Source organism: Micromys minutus (assembly GCF_963924665.1).
Source record: "Micromys minutus genome assembly, chromosome: 12".
Taxonomy (NCBI): domain Eukaryota; kingdom Metazoa; phylum Chordata; class Mammalia; order Rodentia; family Muridae; genus Micromys; species Micromys minutus.
Window position 1 is genome coordinate 29486195 of NC_137981.1, and position 17296 is coordinate 29503490.

Below are 17296 nucleotides of genomic sequence, written 5' to 3' on the forward strand. Positions count from 1 at the left end.
GACCATCATGATGGGGACCAAGGCAGCAAACAGGTAGAGGTGGTATTGGCGAGCTCATCTCCTGACCCACCAGTAGCAAACAGAGAACTACATTGGGAAGATACCAGTCCTTTGAGATCTCAAAGCCCACCCCCAGTGACACACCTTCTCCAAAAAGCCTACACCTAGTCCTTCCCATAATTACAGCAAATGGGTACCAAGTATCTAAATAGATGAACCTATGTGTCCCATTCTCATTCAAATTACCATAGGTCTCCACTCTTTCTACTTTTAATCACTGGGTCTTAGCTACAGTAATACAAGTGAAGAAAATAAACAATATAATTAGGAAAAACGTCAAAGTATTCTTAGTTGCTGATAACATGATACTATATATAAGAGACCATAATAGCTCAACCAAGAAACTCTTAGATTTGATTAACACTTCAAGCAAAGTGGCAAGATATGAAGTTATCATGCAAAAGAGTCAGGAGAATTTATATGCATAAATAATTAACTTGCTAAGAAAAAAAATCAGAAAAACATTCCTGGTTGCAATTGTAGTTGCAAAAAGAGAAAGGAAACCTAATCAAGAAAACAAAACCCCTCTACAATGAAAAGATAAAAGAAAGAACTGGAAGACACTAAAAGATGGAAAGGCATCCCATGTTCATGGATCAGAAGAATTAATATTATAAAAATGACTGGACTACCAACAGTAATCTATATATTCAGTGCAATCCTTATTGCAATTTTCAATGTTGTTCTCCCAAGAAACAGAAAAAAAATCTTAAAACCACACAAAGGCTACAAAGACCCTGGAGAGTCAAAGCAATCCTTAGTAAAAAGAATAATCTGAAAGTCATGATTATATCTTTTTACAGCACCTTCTATGGCAACAAAGCCAACGCGGAATGTTGGCACTAAAGCAGACACATAGATCAATGGGGTAGAATAGAAGACCCAGATAAAACCCAGGCAGCTACAGCCACCTGCTTTTTGACAAAGATGCTAACAATATATAGTGTAGAGAAGACAGTGTCTTCAACAAATGGTGCTAGGAAACTGGATATCTGCATGTAGAAAATGAAAATAGAGAATCAGGTCTCACTCTGCACAAGAATCAACTTCATATGCATTGAAGATCCACACCTCTGACATCATTAAAGGAAAGAGTAGAAAAAACATAAAACATCTCAAGATACAAATCTAGGCAAAGATTTCCTGACTCTGATTGCTTAAGAAACAATGCCAGTAATTGACCAGAGCTGTCTTGTGGGATTAAAAATAAAATACACAGCAGGGGAGACAATTATTGGATGATATAGAGGTAGCCCACAAAACAGTAGAAACTCTCTCTTGGCTATACATCATATAGAGAACTAATTTGTAGGTTATACCAAGAACTAAAACAATCTAAATAGGAATTCAAATAGTCTAATCAATAATGACTCAATGAATGGGGTTTTCAAAAGATGATATACAATGGCCAATAGGTATAGGCAAGGATGTTCAATCCCGCTACCTGCTAGAGAAATGAATATTAAAAGTTCATTGTGATAACATCTCATCTCAGTCAAAGGACAGTCACTAGTGAAACAACATTAATGCTGGTGAGGATCTGGACCAAAGTGAACCAGTATCCACTGATGGTGGGGAAGTAAATATATCTAGCCCTTATGGAAATTCGTATGGACATTTCTCAAACAATACATATACTGTATGATCTATGTATAGCACTCATGAATGTTAAGGACTCTAGGTCAACATATCACAGAGATATTTGCACATCAGCATATTCTGCTCCACTGGCCACAATAATTATATTGTAATACAAACTTAGGTGTTCACTATCAGAAGACTGGATAAAAAATGTGTATATACTGTTTTAGTTTTCTTTCTAGTTTTATGCTAATACACCATGACCAAAAGCTCTCTGGGGAGGAAAGCATTTATTTCAGCTTACAGCTTATAGCACATCATGGAAGAGCCTGAGGCAGAAACTGAAGTTGAGGCCATGGTGAATGCTGTTTACTGGCTTGTTCTCCATAGATTGCTCAGCCTGATTTCTTACTTAACCTAGGATTACCAGCCCTGGGGGAGGGGGAATGGCACCACCTACACTAAACTGAGCCGTCCTATATCAATCAATGATTCAATGAATCAATCAATCAATCAACCAACCAACCAATCAATCAATCAAAGAAATGCCTAACATCTGCCTATAGGCCAATCTGATAGAGGCATTTTTTTTTAATTGAGATTTCTTCTTTCCAAATATATCTAGGCTTGTGCCAAGTTGGCAAAAGCCAACTAGTATATACATGAAATGATTTTTTAAAAAAAAGCCATAATCGGAAACCTCTATTGTTTCCAGGAAAATAAATGAAGCAGGAGATAATCAGATTATGCAAATTAAGGCAACCACAGAAAGACAAATATTATATGTCTTCTGTAATTATTGATTCCTAGATTTTATACAGCTACATAGTATGTGTCTCTATAACTAAAGGAGGGTTGTTGGAGAAATGAAAGCAAGAAGAGTTCAAGACTGTTTCCGTGGATATAAAAAAGAAAAGGCAGACAACAACAATGGCTTTCAAGCTCTTCCCTACCTATTGTAAGTTACTGAAAACCCGAGATCATCTTTTTAAGGGTCCTCAAACACAGTGCTACTCAGAAGACTGTCAATGGAGAAACTTCTAGTGAAGCCATGGATAAAAACAGAAAAGAAAGGTAAGAAACTTATAGTGTGGTGGTAGTCCCAACAGTTGCTTGCCTGTGCATTGTGCTGTAGAGTGTAAAGAAGCAGGCATAACTTAGGAGAGGTGCTCTCAAGTATCTCTTCAGATAAGTTAATTACACAAGTTCATAGCTGGGGCAGGAAGTTCAAAGGTTGTAAAGTCAGAAGGTCCTCAAAGCACTGTGACCTTCATGTCCTCAAGGGCTTCCCAGAGTCCCAGTTAGACAGAAAACCTATTGCAGGTGAGAAAAATGTTAGGATGGGGGGCTCTTTTAGGCCTGATAGTGCATTTCAATGGGATCCTATTTTACTTGTTCTCTGCCATTGTTACAGAATGTCTGACATGAACCACTTAAAGGGTTCTTAGCTCATGGTTTTAAAGCATTCAACCATGATTGCTTGGTCCTATATTGCCTGGGCAGAACAACATGGCCTCTGGAGGGAACACAGGAAGAGGCAATGGCACATTATAGCCCTTGCACACACACCCTTAGTGACCTACATCCTCTAACTTGACCCCACCCTCTTCCATCCATCATTCCCCAATAATGCAATCATATTACAGATCCATCAAGTACATGATGCATTCATTAGCTCTTGAGATATAATAGTCTCTGGAAGGTCCACCATAGACTCCCTCGTGCCCATCTCCAAAGGCATGTGCTTTTCTAATCTTTTGTCTTTCTCAGTCTAATCAAGTTGGCAATAAAAATGAGCTTTCACATATGAAATAAGAATTGATTATGGAAAGATGGCTTTTGTAGACTTAGTACATGCTCTATTTCATCATGGTTTGGGCCCTATGGTAACCCAAGCCCACGAGATGCTAGATCTTGAAGTATACATTCAGGTATGAAGCTTGGGAAGACAGACAACAGCTGTGTACCCGAATATAAAAGATAATGTCAGACAGTATTGGAAATGGCATAGGTTAGAGAACATACCTTAGATATTAGAAATTAAAGGTCAAGAATAGAATAAGATAGGTATCCTGGTGAACCTTAATTGTTATCTTAACATGGCCTGGAATTATCTAAGAGAAGAAGCCTCAACTGTATAATTGCATGAATCAGGTTGGCCTGTAATTATGTTTGTGGTTTTTATGTCTTAGTCATTAATTGATGTAGGAGGTCCAGCAGGTTGTCCTGAGCTGTATAAGACAGCTAGTTAAACCTGAGAAGCAGTGTTCCTCCTCAGTTTCTGCCTCTAAGTTTCTGCTTTGATGACCCTCAAAAACAGATTATATCACCCAGAAGCAAAAGGTTAAAAAACAAAACCCATTTGATTCTAAAAGTTGCTTTTTGTCAGAGTGTTTAATATGGCAACAGAAAGGACTCTAAACTAGGTTTGACTCCAGTGAGCTCAAGGAGCCGAAGCTGCCTGAGATATTGAACACCATTTGTCTTTGAGATGTTTAAGCCACCGAGTTTTCCATTTGCACCGTGGGTGGAGGTACTTCCATGCTAGCTGCATTCACTACCTAGCTGAGAATGTTGAGGATACTTTTAGAGGTAAGGGATTCTCTTTTCACCCAGTCATCTGAGTGTTTGAAAGTATTGATCGAACCCTTTCATAACACCTGGAGGGATTAGACACGATTAATAATGAATAACCTGCAATCACAAGATCAGGAGAGCTGGGAAGCCCTAGATGATGCTGGCTGGGATGGCAGATTTCACATTGTTCAGATATAATCGGGTACCGTGTGGAGCTTCACTAACCCACATGTCTGTGATGAAAGACAGCTCAACAGCAACCTGATCGCCATGCTTTCCTATCTCCATAATATGAGCTCTTTGAGTCTCTTCCCTTCTCTGTGTTTGATGCTGAGGCCATCTGAGTTGTGTCATAGAGCATCCTGGCTAGAGTCCAGGCTTGTTCATTCAAGCCCTCATCTCCTCATGGACACAGAGTCATGTCCAAATGGGTTGCAGCTCCTTTGAGGACAACCGGGACCTCCCCTCTAGGAGCTGAGGAGAAAGGTAGGAATGTCCGGCGCACTGTGCCACCTGGCCCCTGGGATGGCCTGCTATGGCTGGAAGTCAGCACAGAGAGATGGAATGAGAGCAGGGAGGCTAGGTACAAATCTAGTCCACAGCTGGGAGGTCCTGGTTCTTCAAAAAGTATCTGTTTAAACAGAAAACTAGCCTTCCCAAAGAAAAACCTGAAGCTTCTTCCCCTTAATGAAGCCAACATTGGTGAGACTTCATGGATGCTATCTTTATAGGAAAATGGGAAATGTCATCATGGGCTTCAGTGGAAGAGAGCTCTTCCTAACGTGAAGAGCTAAGTTGGCATCCAGTTACCTAGGCTCTGAATCGGGAGCTATGCCATGCGTCTGTATAACCAAACAAGTCCCCTTAAGTAACTTTTTTGATGACAGCATCATAAATATACATCACAAAGGCTTTATGTAAAGGGAACATACAAAATTAAAGGTCCATTCGGGGAAAGGCAGAAGCTTGCCAGTGCATTTGTGTAAATGCAGAATCGGGACGTCTCAGAAATCCACAGCTGCCGCGGCAGAGCCGGGCATCCCAACCACTGAGCTTTTGCGGTGCTCAGGGATTTTCAGTAGCGTGGAGGGACCAGCTGCTCTGCTGCTCTCAGTAATGTATGGGTAGAGACATCTTGATTAAACACGCTTCCTCGTTTTCCTCCTTGGAAATGTGGAATCTTCGGCTTTGTGATTTCTAAGAGTGGAACACAGTCATGTGTGGTGTATGGTAATGAGGAGTCAGTTCTTTCCCCCAGTCCTTGGCTACCCAGAGAAGGATGTGACAAAACCTATCTGCTTTGTAAACAGGCTCCTGTTTATTGTTCAATACAGCGAGACTCGAGGGAATGCTTCTTTGATCTCTTTCTCTTTTGGGTGGGTGGGGGAAGCAGACTCCTGGACTGCATGCCTCAAATCATTCTCTTGTTTCACATGGCCTTTGAGATGTATCATGGGGTCCACACATCCTCTCTTTCTCACTGATGTGTAGCAAGGCCGCAGCCATATGGGTTCTTGTCTTTCTTGAACATGCCACACCTCTCCTCAGGACCGTTCTGTCACCCTGCTTCTGCATTCTGTGTTAGTTCTTTACTTCATCATACACCTGCCTTGTCACGAAAGTCTCGGCTCAGGTCATTGCCTCGGAGAGCCAGTCCCACCTCTGCTCCGTCAGTCCTATGTCCCACCACACAATATTATGCACCCTTGTTTTGTTTCTATACAATGACCTGAAGTTGGAACTTCTTGCCTGCTGTGCCCTGCTTTGCCCTTGTGGATTATAAACATCAGGAAGATGGCAGTGCGGCCTGACTTATTCCTTGTTGTATCTTTGACGGTCCTGACACATGGTAAATCTCAGTAAGCATTTCTAAGAATACCTACAGAAACCTTACCCAAGTCAGCTCAACACCTGTGCTTAGCATTTCTCTTCAGCTGCTCTCCTAGGTGAGGAATGAGAGGTGGAATGGGGTGCTCAAATTTAAGTGGACACTTTGATTCTTTAAGTGTGTGTGTGTGTGTGTGTGTGTGTGTGTTCACACATGCATGTGTGTACACATGCATCCTCGAGTATGCTTGCGGGCACAAACTTTTAGTTACCAACAATACTCAGGTCCATATTCCTTTGTGTCTGGAATAGAGTCTCATTCAGGGGCATCTGGATTCCTTCCTGTTACTTGTACCACAGGCCTAGCTGAATTTGCAAATGCGCATGCACATCTCATCTTTGTCTTCTGCTGGGCTGGATTCTTGACCCCTTTGATGCTCCATTTCTGGTCATAGATTCCCAGCCTATGTGGGTTGCATGTGCAGTGGGTGTCCAAGGCCTGAGTACTCATCATGATAACCATGGAGTAGGAGGTGCTGGCTGAAGTCCCGTAGTCTGTCTGCTCTGGACACAGGATTGGGCAACTTCAGAATCTCTCTGAATGAATGAAGATGCTTTGCCAAGGATGGAGGAACATTATAATGCTTCCTTCAGGTATTCCTCTACAGAGGATGATGACCTGTATTGGCTGGTTCCCCGTTATACCGGCAGCCGAGTGGAGGAAGTTTCTTGTGTCAGCAATGCTCTGGCTCACATACCTGAGGTGTGAGAATGGGGGAGTTTTGTGCTCTAACCTAATTTGTACAAATGTTCTTTGTATTTATCCACATCCTGGATCATCCTCCATACACTGTAGGAATCCCTCCATTGTCACTTGCTGAGGTGGCTCTTGCAGCAGCTCTATGCAACCCCTACCTGTGGCTACCCTGGCGAAGGGGGTCTGTGGAAGCAAGTACAACTGAGGGTCTGGGGGAGGGAGTGTGAATTCCAATGTTTTGCTACTGCTCTCTCAGGAACTCTCCCATATTTCACTTTAGTATGTTCCCAGAGCCCATGACAGGCTGCATAATTGCTCGACCGACATAAATCTATAGCACCGATGGATGGATTTTGCTGACCTGTTTGCTTTGGCTGCAAGACTTTGTAGAGCACATCAGCATATCAGTTCATAGGCTCAGGGTGTGATGGGGAAGAGGGCAGCCAAGCCATGTGACTTCAAGGTCATGGTATGAGGTAGGGTATCATAGTAAAAGAAGCACTATTTACAGACAGTCACCTAAAATGGAGGGAGACATTTGGGAGGGTGTGAGAAATGCCCCACCCCCCTCCAGAGAAGGGTCTTTTCTGTTTCTGTATCAGAAACACCCTGGTTAAAACCCTGATTAGCAAGAGTCTTCCCGTCAAGGTTGAAAGTTAAAGGCATCCTGGATTACAAAAGAGATAATGAGAGAAAAAAAGGACAAACCACCCATCCAGTTTATAGACATCAGTTGAGCACACACCATAATCAGCAGGGTGCTGGAGACAGGAACAGCAGAGGAGGAAAAAGACAGGCAGCTTTCTGCCAGCAGAGCCTCTAGTCCAGCCAAGAAAAGCCACTGTACAGTTGCAGATGGTTTGGATTTGTGTTGGGATGTGTCCTGATGCCATGGCACTGTGTGTAGAAAGTGCGGGTTGGATTGGTTTGCTGTACCTAACTTCTGGGACATCTCTTAGCAGCACAACATTCTGCACAGCACCGTTTGCCTGACTGTTGCAGCCATAGCGGTCACAGCGGCTTGCTGCTGCTGCACGATATAGGGTGAGAATATTGTATTAATGGCTGTCCCAGGAAAAGATCAAAATTCACAATCAAAGGCATGCTTTCTGTTTAATATACGAGGCCTTCTCGACGTGGAAAGTCGAAACTTTGAAAGGCGAGGGCCATATGCAGTTTTAGTTGCCTGCTTCAGCACCTCCAAGGTAAGTCACCGCTCCTGTTAGTACTGAACGAAGTCATAGTTTTACTGTGTGTGTGGTGTATGCACATGTGTGTATGGGGGGAGAGGTAAGCACCCTGTGTGCACATGAAAGCCCGAGGAGGACATTGGGTATCCTCCTTGTTCACATTCACCATACTCATTTGAGACAGGGTCTCTTGCTGAACGGAGCTCGGCCTGTAACCAGCAAGCCCAGTGATCCTCCTGTCTTCTTCCCCACAGGGCTGGGATTATAGATGTTCAAAAGGCCAGGAGTGGCTTTTCCCTTGGTTATTAAGTTTTGAACTCAGGCCTCTGGTTTTGTGTATCAAACACTATCACTTGCTGAATCAGATCTCTATCCCGGTTTTTATTTTTCATCTTTTATTTGATTTCCAGCAGACATCGTAAAGATTTGCTTTGAAATTTACTTACAATTTAAGAAATTCAATAATCTATTTGCTTCATAATTAAAACATTGTAAAGAAAGCCAAAATTCTGTTGAACACACACACACACAAATACACACACACAGACACATGCACACACAATGCACACACACATACACACACACATGCACATCTGTGAAAACTGCCTACTGTGGTTCTAACAGATAAAGTCCATACTGTACACATTACAGTACTGTGCAGCTTGTTTATTTTAATCTGGACTCCATTTGCATTCATTCATTTTCATACATGTGAAGGTAGTTGGCAGTTTTAATCACTGATGGAAGTTATGCTTACTCATGGTATTAGGTGAAATCCTGTAAGTAGTGTCTTTCTTGCCAACCAAGAATACCTGGAATATCAGATGTTATGTCCATTCTATAGGTCAGAGTATGACTGGATGGTGCCTGGGTCTGTGCATTTATTAGTTACTTGATTCTTTAACCTAGCACCCACCGAGCAGCTTGGCTATGCTACACTCTTCCTAGTCTCCAGTTGTGAGCAGAGAGGCAGTGCCAAGTGATCAACTGCAGAATAATAAAGTTTAATAATAAAATTGATAGAGTTTGAGGTGACTCCACTGTTCTGTAGTGACGTCGCTCCCTCTTGTCTGTGTTGTATCTTCGCAGAAGAAGTACCCCACGGTATGTCCCAAGTGTGAGAGTATTAAGCCCAACTGCTGCCCAGCCACAATATGGCATATTTGCTATTCATCCATCCCAATCAGCATTAGCATAACGGGCTGTGGTGCCCACCCAGATGCAGTGGGTGGCATCCCTGGCTGATTACAAAGATTGTAGTTCAGGGTTTCAGGAAGCCGCCCTCTTACTTCCTGTCCTCGGATCACTTCTATGGATTGATTTTTCTGCTCCTACATTTAAAATAAAATGAAGTACTGGAAAGGTTCTCTTCTATTTAATGTATCTTGTGTGATGAAAGATAATCACAGTGTCTGTGATTTCGTTCTTTGGAAATCAGAACAGTTAAGGACAGAAGTAAAAGCTGGCTTTGAACTGGAGACTTCCTCAGCTGTCCAGAAGAAGGCAAGTGCTCAGCTTTCATCTCAAAACTGGAAAAGGCTTAATATCTCTTTTCTGTGCCTGTTACATGTGCGGTGCTTATATTTGGTCTTGTGGTTGTGTAACGTATGCATGTGGTATGTGTGTACTTGTGTATGTATGTATGCACGTGGAAGCCACAGGTCCATGTCAGGTGTCTTTCTTGATTGCTCTCCACCTAACTTTTGAGGAAATCTCTCACTGTACCTGGAGCCCATGGATTTGACTAGAATGGTTGCCCAGTGGGCTGTAGAGTTCTGTTTGCCTCTAATCTTGGGGGAGCCGAACAGATTCTTATGCTTGAGCTACTGAGCCATATCCTCACTCCCCCTCATCTATTTTTGTTACCATATGTGTGTGTGTGTGTGTGTGTGTGTGTGTGTGTGTGTGTGTGTGTGTGTGTGTAGAAGCTATTAAATGGAAGGGAAGTCCCGAGTTCTTGTCCATAATTTCCATCTCTAGTGAACTTATATTTGAGCTCAGATATCACATAAGTTGTTTCAGACCACATGGCTGTTTATTTATTTATGGAATGCTTGGATAAACTACATTTTAACCTTTGCTTTTTAGAACCCAAAACTACCAAGCTTTCTTTCCCTAACAGTATAAATATAACATTTTTAACAGAGATGTCATGTCCTTTTTTATTAAAATAATGCCCTTTTGTGTTGTTATACAGAAAAAAAGAAGATGGGAAATATATTTAAGAGAAGAAAACATTTTTTTTCCTCCTAGGTTAGAACCTACTTACACTTTGAGGAGTTTTAAGTAGCAGACTGATCTAATATCTTTTGAGGTTCCAGTTTAGTATACTATTAGGAAAAAAATAGGATCTTCCAGTTTCAAAGCAGGAAAAGATATGAGAGACATAAAATGCTCAAAGCCTTTCTGGATGTCAGCTTGCAAGAAAGCTGATGAATGAAGGGCACAGGAATTAGAATAACATGGGGTATTTTTTTCCTCTATATAGTCACATTGAAAGGACTGAAGGAGCTAAAGGCTTTTGTGTGGCTCTAGCTGCATATGTAGCAGAGGACTGTTTAATCTGGAAACAATGGGAGGAGAGGCCCTTGGTCCTGTGAAGGCTCAATGCCCTAGTATAAGGGAATGCCGAGGTGGTGAGATGGGTGGGTGGGGGAGCACCCTCATAGAAGCAAGAGGAGGGAGGATGGGATAGGGGATCACTGGCGGGGAAACCTGGAAAGGGGATAACATTTGAAATGTAAAAAAATAAAATATCCAATAAAAACATGAATAAATCAATAAATAAGGAAAAAAAAAAAGAAGAAAAGCAACAGAATCATTCTTTGGTCTTGGTGTTGGAAACTGTACCAGTGACTTGCAGTTTTGTCATTGTTTTCATACCCAGAAAATGGTTGGTTTGATGTGGGCCTCATAGAAGTGAAAAGTCTCCTGGCCATGTCTATGAGACATGAAACTAGCCGTCATCGATGTTGTAGTGTGGGTTCCTGCGGGCGCTTCAATTGATGGACCTCGAGAGTGTGCTAGCTGCAGTCAGTAATCAATGTACTGAGACTTTCTCAGTCAGCAAGTGTGAAGGTATGAGTGTGGATCCCCAGGACTCATGTAAAAGAGCTAAGCATGTTTTTGTGTGTCTGTAACACTAGCACAGGGTTGGGAAGTCTGAAGGGATTGAGAGACACAGCTTACTAGCCGTGGCCCAGTTCTTCTGACAACTGGTGATCACTGAATCTAATGACAGCCCTGTCTCAAAAGGCAAGGTGAAGAGTGACTGAGAAGCCAAGACTTGACCTTTCCCCCTACACTAATGTGCACATACATGCACCTACACCTGGGCTCTTATTTGCACACATACATGTGCACTGCACACATCTGTGTAATACATAATAACAATCGATTGACTGATATTGTTGCTAAAATTCCTCCTTGGGTTAGACATAGAGCAACATCTGCCCCTTCTCTCAAGATCCCAGTGACAAATGGAGGCCGTGTTCTCTCAAAGTTAGCTATGCAGAACAAATGAACTATTCGGGCTTCCTTACAGCACCTGAGTGAGGTGTTACTTACAGGAGTGTGGGCACTCTTCCCTCAACTGGCCATGCCTGGAAAGCCTTACCCAACATTAACCGGGCTTCTTCCATAGCCCCTCTCCCAGATCAGGTGCAGCATTGCCAGGTATCAGGGAACAGCTGCATACTCAAAAAGAAAGGGTGTCCCGTCCTATTCTACCTGTCTATTTAGGATCACAAACCCTCAACCAGCCGAGCTGGGATTATTGTTTGCAAAGTGGCCAAACTCCCCAGGATGGAAGTTGCTTGGTGTAGAGAACAGTCATGACATAGATGTTCTCCTGGTCATTATTCCTCATAACAGAAAAGTAACACGAGGTCTAAAGAAATGAGAGGTTTTATCAAAGAGGGCTCTAAACTTCCTTAAGTGTGCTGGCGTTCTGCATCCTCAGCTTCTGGGTTTGGGAGGTTAATGGTGCCTGGAGTAACTCCAGCCCTGGGAAGAGAGTAAACTCGACTGCCGATGAAGCTTGTCATTGTTCAGAACAGCTCCCCCTGGTTACCCTGCTCTCTCTTCAGTAACACAAACCCAAGGAACCCAAGAAAGCTAGCTGGTCACGGTGCCTTTGCTGGTGGGGCTGCAGGAGTGGAGGTTTGCACTGGGGTCTTGGTTTCACACAAAGACCTTTCATGCACACAGATTTGCTTATGGGCAAATGATTGCAGTACCTGCCTAGTTTATGCTTAAAGGGCAAAACTCACGATAACAAGGAGTGATTCTGACAGTTAGGGCATGCTCCTTCTTAGCTTAGCTTAATTGGTAAGGAATACCAGTGCCAAAGAGGCAAGATGAGGACACAGGGTGACACCCAGACTGATTAGGCCTCCAGTGAGCTTCACTTACCAAGGATTTATGACTGTCCTATTCTGTGGTCCCGTAGGTGGCCCTAACTACCCAGTAACTTCATCAGTAGAAATGTGGGCATGGCCCTGTAGGAAACATAGAAAGAAAAGTCACAAGCTAAATACAAGTACACAGCCTTGTGTCATAGCCTTTCAGGCTACGGATGAGCCTAAAGTTGGCAGTGAGGAGAAAATGGAGGCTCACAAAGAGAGATGCTGCAGGGGTGTATGAGACAGCGCCACCAGAACCATGCTTCTAACGTCAGACAGGTTTGGGAAACACTGACTTTCAGACTTCCTCACGCAGAGGAAGATGCGTTCATGGAAGATGCTTTCAGCCCCATGAAATAACCCTCCTGAACTGATACTGAGTAAGGAAAGTTTGCTGAAGTTGTCATGACAGTACTACCCACCTCACTCCTGTTCTAGGTAACTGGTTCTCACTTAAATGCATAGATGTGCCACATGCTACACATTTCAATGAAAGGGAAGATTCTTTACTCTCTGGGAGAAGTCTTTGTAAAGTTTCAGATTTATAATTATTTCAGATTCGTGGTTATTGTGTATAGACGCAATCTTTAATTTTTATTATTACTATTTTAAAATGTTTATGGAGACACAGTCTGTGTTCATAAGTGTAGTACCCACTGAAGCCAGAAGAGGGTATCAGGTTCCTTGGAGCTGGAGTTACAGGTAGCCATGACCCTCCTATCATGGGGCATAATTAACCACATTCCAAGCTTCTGAAAAAGCAGTATTTTGGGTTAATTCCATCTCCCCTTGGTCCTCTCCAAGCTCCCCAATCCTCTCCACCATCACTTTTCCTTCCCAACTTCATGTGCTTTTTTTTTTTTTTTTTTTTTTTAAAGCTTTCTGAATCTACTAAGTGCCCTCATTGTGTGCATGTGGGACCGTCTACTGGAACCTGGGTAACTTCTCAAGGGCCACATTCCTGAAAAAGGACTCTCCCTCCTCCAACAGCAATCAGTTACAAATAGCTCCTCAGGGGTGGGACATCATGAGCCCCCCCCCATCCATGCTGGGATTTTAGCTGGCTTCATCTGTGCACGGAATCAAAGTCACCGTGCGTTTAGGTAATGGCCTTGTCATGTCCAGCAGATGTTGTCTTGCTGTAGATGCCCAGGACTTTGGCTCTTCCAATCTTTCTATCCCTTCTGTGATGATCCCCCAGCCCTCAGAGGAGAAGATGTGGTATAGAGCCAAGCATTTCATATTCACTTACTTTCTACATGTTGACCAGTTTTTGGGTCTCTGTATTAATTACCGTCCACTACAGAAAGAAGTGTCTCTGGTTGAGATATGCACCCGTCAATGGGTATAAAGATAAGAACTCAGGGGGTGGCAGTTTACTGATGTATTCATTTAGCAAAATAATAGTATTAGATTCTCTCCTAGGAACAATGAGCTAGCCATCTAGGAATAGCTGACCAAGTTAAATATACCAGGCACAAGTTCTATCTTATGGAGTAGCTTCAAACCCAACCAGAAGTGGCCATTTTCATAAAGTTCATGTTACTAATGTCCCAAGTGGACATGTTATACTAGGTTGTTATCAGCTCATAAGGTTCATACCTGGCTTGTGATTACTCTTCTTTCTCCAAAGCATGAATAGAACATTCTAGTCATATGGAAGCTAGCCAGTAAGAATAAAGCTCTCAGGTCAGAATCCACTTGATTTTCCCCCCATGTCCTCTAACTCAATTACATGGTGATTTCAGCAATAGGGTCTGAACATCAACTTCTGATGTATAACCAAGAGTGATGGAAATATCCTGTAATATTTAAGGTATGGTGTAACTCCTATGGGACTCCACTGATTAAAAACTTGAAAAGAGGAACCCCTATCTGAGACTGGGCTTCTTATTGATAGCTTATAGTGTTTGGGAGAGACAGTTTTGTCCTATTATAGGGAAACTCCATTTAAGGTCTTTTAATATATGTATATGTTGTGTATGTATATAATTTAGGAAGCTTTTACAACAGTAGATTTCTGTGTGGTTTTTATTGTTCATTATCTCTGCTCACCTCCTACTCTTTCCTCTATTCTGCTCCACCCCTTTTAATCCTTTCTGTTCCATTATCCCTTGTCATACCACTTTAGTACTGTCTCCTTTCTCTCAAATCCCACCTCCTGCACCTGATAGTTTCTTAGTCTCCTGAGTTCTCTGTGCACTCCAATTAAAATATATATCATCCTTTGCCAACAGAATAATGTGAAGTAAAAGTATTTTGTGGTTACTCTAGTCAGGAAGATGATGATGATGATGATGATGATGATGATGATGATGATGATGATGACGACAATAAATGACATGGCATGGTCATGGGGAATGCATCCTGCTTCAGCCACTTTGGGAATTAGTCTGGTTGGTCCCTCAAAAAACTACAAATAGCTCTACCATATGATCCACCTTTATTCCCAGAGGATGCGACATCTGGCCACAGGCACACTTGCTCATCCATGTTTGTTACTGTTCTATTCACAACACCATGAAATGGAGACAGGCTAGATGCCCGTCAGCCAATTAATGAACACGGAGGATGTCACACATGTACGCAAAGAGACACTGTCCATCTGTAAAGAAAAGTCAAACTGTGAAATCCATGGGTTGGTGAATGGAGGGGGAGATGCTCACTCTGAGTGAGGTAACCCAGAACCATGAGATGAACATGTTCTCTCTCATATGTGGAAGCTTGCTTTATTATTTTTAAAGGAGAACTAATGACATCCTTTTTAAATCAAAAAGAATTACACCATTATTTTTCAGGTTCCCAACATTGGCTATGAATCCAAAATCATTACTGAAGGCCAATGCTAGAATCAAAGGGTATCTACCTCCTGGTTATTTCAAGCCTTTCTTGTGCCACACATGACCAAAGTGTTGCAAATATTTTGTGATTGAAACGTGGAAAATGCAGTGCCCATAATATCTTGGTGTCAATGGGACAGTATATTCTAAATGATTTTTTTTTCCAGAACCCACTGCTCTGAGTTATGTTTTCCATCCTGAACACATAATTTTCAGAGGTTTCCAATCCATCTATATAATGATTTTTGGGCTTAAGCTAATGGCAGAAAAAGATTGCAGCCTGGGAGCAAATAATATTTGGGGGATGTTTTTATAATGGTTAAAATATAAATCCCCACAGTTGCTCCAAGTTAGAAATGATAAAATAAAAGGAAGGAAAAGGCAAGAAGTTAATGGTCTGAAACCCTGGACTGGTATGTGCTTATGTTCCGAATCAGACCCGTGTGTTGGCTTTGGCAGTGGAAAAATAATATTCTGTGCTGTGATATGGAACCCTGAGAAAGAGACTTAAGGAAAATGCTTGCATGCTCATATTTTAATGGAAAAGATGCCCCTGCCTGCACGTGAGGACTACTTCTTTTCATGTTGGGTTGTGTGATCTTCACATAGTGGCCACTCAGGGTCATGGTAGCTCTGCTGTTTTCCCGGTTGACTACTGATGAGCTGCTCTCACCTACCAGGCATTTGACACTGCTTAGACGAGTGTTGAATGTCCATGATCTATGAGTCAAGGATATTTATGAATATATTCATTTTTCATCTCTATCTTGGCATACTTGAAAAAATTTATGTGAAGAGAAAGGAATTCTTAGGTTTCTAATGTAGTCCAAAGCTGCCTCATTTGGTCTGGGCTTATGGAGAGGCAGAATATTGTGTTGGAAGGGCTTGGTGAAGCAGGGTGTCTCACCAGAAAGCTGGGGTTGGAGACAGACAGACAGGCAGGCAGGCATGCAGACAGGTACGCGCGCGCGCGCACACACACACACACACACACACACACACACACAGAGAGAGAGAGAGAGAGAGAGAGAGAGAGAGAGAGAGAGAGAGAGAGGCCAACAGACAGACAGAGGGGATGGGAGGTCATGAAAGGGGCCATCATAAGGGACAGCTTTTAAGACAACCTGCTGCTTGCCTAACTATGGCCTCATCTTCCAATAACCCATGTAATTGTGAACCTATCATTAGGATAATTCCACTTATGGAATTAACACTTCACGAGCTAGGAACCTTTCAATAATATCCTCAGCTGTGGCCAAGTCATTACCCTGAGCCTCCAGGAAACATGTCAGATAGAGATTATAATATTCTACCCTTGTCCCCTCTTGTATCTTCCTTGTCTCTCAATATCTCACGTCTGTCTCACAATGCAAAAACATATCTTGTCCAACTCAAGACATCCAGAGTCTTTATTATCTGAACAACAGCAGTCTTTGTCAAAAGTCTAAATCCAAGACATGGGGAAAACTTCCAGATGTAAACCCCTATAAACAAAATAGAGCCCATACTCCTAGCATATGATGCTGGGATGGAATGTACATTTCCAATCCAAAAGCAAGGAATGGAGGAATCACAAGGAGAAATAAGATCAAAGCATGAGCAGAACTCAAGAGGGCACATAGCTAACTAACTAGTGTTTAGTGGCACTCTCAGGCACACAGTGGTGGGATGTGAATGTCCAAAAGGTATAGGTAGCCCTGTCCAAAGACTTTTATCACTATAGCCCATGAGACTTCTATCCTGGGCTCACTCTTAAAACCTGTGGCTTTCCTCGGCGGATAGCCAATGTTCTTGGAATGTCTGACTTCCTTGGGTCTCCACTGAACCTCAGACTTTACACTCAGAGCTTTGTGCACTACCTTCTGAGGGCCAGGATGCAGGGAATCTGAACCCGCTGTATGTTGAAACTGGATGGAAGCCTCTATAACCCTGAAGCTCTTGCATTCTGCATGTGTGGTAAACCCAAACCACATGGTCAACACCAACGTCTGCCAAGGCTGCTAGATCTACTTGCCCCTCTAACACACAAGCCTCTAAGGAACATTTAAGATAAAAACCACG

At 42.5% G+C, this 17296-nt stretch overlaps 1 protein-coding gene across 1 annotated transcript in view; it reads left to right on the forward strand.

Annotated features, from left to right (window-relative positions):
* Positions 1 to 17296, forward strand: part of CACNA2D3 (calcium voltage-gated channel auxiliary subunit alpha2delta 3) — a gene marked incomplete at both ends in the record, with an annotated part of 779660 nt that overhangs the window by 125378 nt on the left and 636986 nt on the right. The window lies entirely within an intron of this gene.